The sequence below is a fragment of the Watersipora subatra genome, chromosome 3, assembly GCF_963576615.1.
Source record: "Watersipora subatra chromosome 3, tzWatSuba1.1, whole genome shotgun sequence".
NCBI lineage: Eukaryota > Metazoa > Bryozoa > Gymnolaemata > Cheilostomatida > Watersiporidae > Watersipora > Watersipora subatra.
In genome coordinates, this window is record NC_088710.1 from 233,858 (window position 1) to 240,664 (window position 6,807).

A 6,807-nucleotide genomic window follows, 5' to 3' on the forward strand; every position below is an offset into this window, starting at 1 on the left:
ATCCACACACATATACAATACATCCACACACATATACAATACATTCACACACATAAACAATACATCCACACACATATACAATACATCTACACACATATACAATACATCCACACACACATATACAATACATTCACACACATAAACAATACATCCACGCAAATATACAATACATCCACGCACATATACAATACATCCACACACATATACACTACATCCACACACATATACGATACATCCACACACATATACGATACATCCACACACATATACAATACATCCACACACATACAATACATCCACACTCATATACAAAACATCCACACACACACACATCCAAAACATACATTCATCATGTCATTCTTTCTTTTATACATTACACAGTTGGCCACAGTTAGAGTAGGTGTAATATCTTAGATCGTAGGTATAATCATAGAGTTATCTCCCCCAGATAAATGGGAATAACACGGGAGATAACTCTATGGGTATAATCTCCCAGCCTACGATGTTACCGTTGATACCTACCGTATGCTACCTACCTAGACTCGCTAATGCATAGCCTGTCCACGTAATTTTACCACATTCTCCACCCCTAAATGTAGCTCAGATATGGAAAACATCAAAATGCTACATCGGTAGAGTAAATTTCATGGTGAGATATAATACAGGCTGTGAGAACGGTTAATGCTACCTAATATACTGTTAGAACTAGTATACCGGTAATAGGTAGATAATATAGGCTGTTAATCTGGCGTAACTTTATCGTTGTCCCGTGTTGACGTTTCGTTTTATATTTTTGCTGAGCGGAAACAAGGCTGTCCAATAGCCTTCAACCTCTGCTTGATTCGTCTTTTCATCTAGATTGGATCGGTGTCGTATAGTTTCACAGAGTCTCGTGACCAAAAGCCGAAAACAAAAACGCTTGATTCCAAACAAACCCGGTCGACATACTGATATCTAATGGAATATTCTTACCTCGCTCTCAACATCTCACTCTTTTGCATTTACTTTACTTTATTACAAAAAATAATTGTAGTTTCTTGTAGGGAATTTTTTTCAAGTGGTGTATAATACAACAATCAATTTCTGAGCGACTGCCAATGGGAGTAATTTTTGTTGGTTAGTGTTGCGGCCTCTCCAATATAACTTATATAAAACAATAATGGGCGCGGCTTGTTTGTTTGGAGCCGTGTGAGCTCCGATATGCGCATCCGTTATTAGCAAAACTCGGTGAAGTTATACAGCTCTGTACTGGCAGAGTCATATAGCTTTAAAAAGTCTCGCGACCAAAACCAGAAACAAAAACGTCCGATTCCAAACAAACCGTATCGACATACTGATCTCTAATGGAATTTTCATACCTCGCTCTCAATACCGCTCTTTTTTGCATTTACTTTACGTTTTTACAAAAACGTTATTAGGAGCTTTTTGTAGGAAATTTTGTTTTCTTTCAAATGATTTGTGATACAACAATCAATTTTAAAGCGACTGCTAATGGGAGTAGTTTTTGTTGATTAACGTTGCGGCCTCTCCATTATAACTTACCGGTATATAAAAATAGTAGGCGTGGCCTGTTTGTTTGGAATCGAGCGAGCTCCGTATACGCTTCTGTTGGTCGCGGGACTCTGTGAAACTAAACGGCTCTGGATTGGATAGAAACATTGAACTTAACCCCTGGAATGGCAATCACGTGACTTGTACGTTGATAATAATACGTAACGTATGCGCCATATTGGAGAGCTAATCGAATGCTAGTTTCGTTTGTAAACAAACGGTGAAAAATGACAGAAATGTACTTGTTGAATAGTTATTTTCCAGCTGGGTGTTAATGAAAACTCCTCCTACACAACGTTTAGAGTGCCCTGATAGAAGAAAACCTATTTATAACATATGGAGTGGGATATATCAAATGATAAGTAGATGTAAAATAGATTTTCGTGGATCATGTTATTCATACAAACTGTTGTATTACAAATGCATAAACCCAGCAAATGATATATTCAGGCAAATAACAACTGTTCCATTATATTAAAATTTATATTACACATGCATAAATGCATATGGAAAAACTTAGCACATGAAGTATTTCAATAAAAACAACACATAAGTGTGCTTCCAAAACAAACTGTTTTCAAGATTTAAGTGATAATAGCTTATGAATGTATGATATGTATAATACAGTATCTGTAAAAGATGGAATGAACTCTTGCAACAACTAAACAGAAATTAAAAACAATTGTAATAGAGAATAATCAAAATAATGCAAACAAGGAAATGCAGGCATTAGTGTAATCAAATGATTAAACTTATACATACACGTTACAGAAACTGTGTAAAAGGAGATTTGTATAGCACTGGATATTGAGCCAAGGTGCATCAGAGTTTCTTAGAACTAAATCAGATTAGGAATAACAGCACAACAACAGCTGCAGATGAATATTACAGTGATTACATTGTTACTGGCCTTTAAAAAGTACTACTTTAGTATTGTATGCCACAAAGATGCACCTTGCAGTTTGAGTGTAGGATTTTAGCATAATGATGCTGTCGGAGGTCATAAAATGACTGAATAAGGTTTTTCATCAATGACGCAATGGTTGGATATGCCATCTGCCGTATCCGTAAGGTGTTTCCCAAAGCATAACACATCACTAGATCTTACACTACTGATAAAATACACCACACAATGGAGTGGATTTGGCTTTGTATGAATACGAAAGTATTGATCTGCAACTAGCAGGATCCTGATGACATCGTCTGATGGACGCACCAATCCTCCATTGTTTTGTAGCTTGAGTAGAGTATAGAGATGTCGGTACTGGATACTTGATTTAGTGGTAACCAGCAACTGACGGCCAATGTCACGACAGCACTTTAGTTAGCTTTTGCACAATGTAGCCAGCTATATAGACTATACTGTTACCTATAACAGAAATTTGACATCTGAAATCATTGAGTTCCACAAACTGATCAACTTCTGGAGTAGCCTGTATGATGAGAATCTCATTTTAAGCAGTAACATTACCTGTCTTACTAGCATCTGATTGTGCACCACATTTGCTGATAAGTTTGCGAAAGGTAGCCTTAAACTGAGTAACAGTAGGATTATTATTCCAACCACCTAAACAAAAGCATCAATTATAACAATTACATAAAATCAACAAAAATGAATGTCTTATTCACATAAACACAGTACCCTTAATATACAACAATACAACTAATAAAATAAACGAAAATAAAACAGCTCAAAACGCTACCATATCACTATGTAAAATGAGAATGTGGCAATTTTCACTGGAAGTCATTCATAACCCATTTTAGGCATAAAGCTTAAAGATGTAACTTGCAACAAAATTCACATTACCGTTATTTGATATGAAAAGATTCACCAAGTCTTACTCTGTTGTGTTGTAGGCAGGGTTGTTAAAATTCGATGATTTTTTTTAAATTTAAAAAATCGATTTTTATTGATTTATGTGATTTTTTATTTAAATCGATTTTCGTAATTGTTTTTTGTTTCAAAAAGATGTTTTGTGTTCTAAATTGCAAGTTATTGCTATAAATTTGGAATTTATGATTTGCAGGGGTATTATGTAGTTTTATTACAACTATTAGGAAATGACAAAAACATTTACACAGTTAACACACGATAAAAAGGACAGCATAATTCATGCGTTGGACATTAAATCCCAGAAACGAAGATGAAGAATCACAGAGAACAGATCACACAACTGCTAAGCTGCAGACATATTCATAGGCACTTGCTGTGGCAGCTGTCACTGTTTTGCGTGCGGTTTGAGGTTTTTAAATTTTTTTAGATATATCTACTTTAAGTTGAGCAACCTTGCAGCACTGTGCTTGACAATATGGTTTTAAATTCAATCATTGAAAAGTATCATTCAACATTGAAAAATATTACCTTTGAATGACTTCAGTCGAACGTTTTAACCTGCTGTCAAGACATGGATCATTGAAATGTTCGTTGCAGATAAGTGCTCAAGGATCAGGCTTATTCACTCTTCTGCGGTTGCGATACCATTGTAAATAATGAGAGTTCTCAGTTGCTTTGTTTGGAAATCTAAAAATTAAAATGAAACTGTAGTAGTTAGTTAGCAACAGTAGTAATAACAATAGTATTATCACTCTTATCTCCTTACTGCTAACTATATCCAGGTATAACAATAAATAATATTATAGGCACGACAAAAATTTCCTTCAAATATAAATATTTAGACATAACCTAATGGTTTGTAGTTCCAAAATATTAATATAAAAAAAATTCCAGTTTTAAATAATAAAAAACCTTCGTTCTGAAGGAAGAACAGTTCACTCACTAGCTTATAAATTTATCTAATCACCGACAAAATACAGTCAAACTCGTACACTCAGTAGTGACGCTGATCGACTCTCACTCACCCAGTGACTAGTGTAGTAGAACTAACTAGTGGCAGTACTAACTAGTAGTAGCACAATTAGTAGTAGTCGTAGACTTGAGCAATAGTAATAGAACCAGACCTGCCAATCCAAGAGTGGGGCAATGCGTGAGATTTGGTTTTGGGGCAATTGAAATATCAATGATAATATATATAAAATTGTGGAAATTGGGGCAAAAATCTCACGCATTTTCGTGTTTTCTTTGGGGTGATTGCGTGAGTCTCACGCCCAATGCGTGAGAGTTGGCAGGTATGAATAGAACTAGTAGTAGAAGTGACTCACTTGTGAAATGTCATGCCTTTTCCTTTAAAAGTCCATTCTTGCGGTTTTTGCAGTTCATGGAATAGCAATAGCACTGTGCACCTACACCCTTCTCTCTCTTACATAAATTATTAGTAGTAATCTCAGTAGTCTGTTCCGTTGATTGAGCGGTGTATTCGTGATCTTCCATAGCTGTTAAATCTAAAATTAGATTTCTTTCTCACATTGAACACAATGAAATTAACTCATACGCTACCTGAAAATGGCGTCGGCCAGATTTCCGTACTCGCAAATGACCTTTGCCCTTTCAGGGGTTTTTAGTTCAATGGATAGAACAATCGCACGAAATGCAGGCTCCGTATATGGATAGGTGACAGGTCTATGTTCCGCACGCCCTATGTTCCGCAAGGCCCTATGTTCCGCACTTTTCCGCAAAATCGGATAAAATTTCTGAAAAGGACAGACAACTTCTAAAGCAAATGCAATTATTGCTGTTTAAATTAAAACCGTCGTTGTGAAATCACGCCGTTGGGAAAATACAAACCGCTCTGCTGAACTTGAGAGAAAATAAAAAGATCTGACGAATGAACGTTCACTAAAAATTAGTAGTGATAATACACGAATTATCAAATTAGAATACGCAAAAAAAACCATCTTTTTCAGTCATTTTTATTTTAAAGTAATATAGATAAATTCAAAGGCTACTTCATTTTTTATTTAATTATAGACAAGCGTTCATGTAAGCCTACATTTCTAATTATAAAAGCCATAAACTCTATATATCTCACTCCATAACAATATTAACATAATTATGTAAGCCTATGTTACGTACTTTGTAATATTATACAATTTTTCTTCTAGGCGTAATGTTCCACCATATGATATTGTATGCCAAGAAAACCGACGCTCTACACTAAATGATATAGTAAATAAACATAATCATGAGGCTATGTTCCTCACTCAATTATAATACTGTGTAAATATAATCATGAGGTTTATACTCCTCACTCAACTATATTATAAATAAAATCATTAGGGCCAAAGTTCCTCATTCGATTATATTATAAATATAGTAATAAGGGCCTATATTCTTAATTCTATTATATTATAAATATAATCATGAGGGCCTATGTTCATCACCCTAATATATTATAAATATAATCGTGATGGCCTATGGTCTACACTCTGTTATAAAGATAACCCTGATGGCCTGTGTCCTTCATTCTATTAGCATAAAAATAAAAACCGTGAAAGGCCTATGTTCCTCACTATACTTTATTATAAATATAATTATGTTATATTATAAATATTTTATTAGTTAAATTATTTATATTATTAGCTATGTATAGTTACGTATATTATAAACATAATATGTTTCTCATTTTATTGTAATATAAACATAATCATGAGAGTTTTTGTTCGTCACTCTATTTTATTATAAATGTAACAATGTTGTATTATATATATTTTATTAGTTAAATTATTTATATTATCAGCTGTATATAGTTATGTATATTATAAAATAATATGTTCTTCATTTTATTATATTATAAATGTAATCATGAGGGTCTCTGTTCCTCACTCTATCATGTTATAAATATAATAATGAAGGCCTATGTTCCTCGCTCAATTATAATATAAATACAATAATGAAAGACTATGTTCCTCACTCTATTTTATTATAACTATAACAATATTATATTTTTAATATTTTATTACCTAAATTAGTTATATTATTACTAGTTACGTATATAGTTACTCACTCATAACTATATATAGTTATTTATATTATAAATATAATATGTCCCTCATTCTATTATAATATAAATATAATCATGAAGGTCTCTGTTTCTCACTCTATTTTATTATAAATATAATAATGAGGGCCTATGTCCCTCACTCAATTATAATATAATTATAATCATGAGGGCTTATGTTCCTCACTCGATATTGTACAACGTACTCGCTTGAGCCTATGTTCCTCACTCGAGATATTACGATATAAGTATTCACTAGGGCCTAAATTCCTAACTCCATAACGAGCATACTACACTTGCTTGGGTCTATGCTCCTCACTCAAGATTGCGCAATATACTCAAAGGGCCTATACTCCTC

The 6,807-nt window shown here is 33.7% G+C and overlaps 1 long non-coding RNA gene across 1 annotated transcript; it reads right to left on the minus strand.

Moving 5' to 3' along the window:
- Positions 1-2,341: 2,341 nt before the first annotated feature.
- On the minus strand, positions 2,342-4,883 carry LOC137391775 (uncharacterized). The gene is made up of 3 exons (XR_010978171.1): positions 4,714-4,883; positions 3,917-4,075; positions 2,342-2,920 (listed from the first exon to the last, which is right to left on the minus strand). It is a non-coding gene; the product is annotated as an uncharacterized lncRNA (long non-coding RNA).
- Between the last annotated feature and the right edge of the window lie 1,924 nt (positions 4,884-6,807).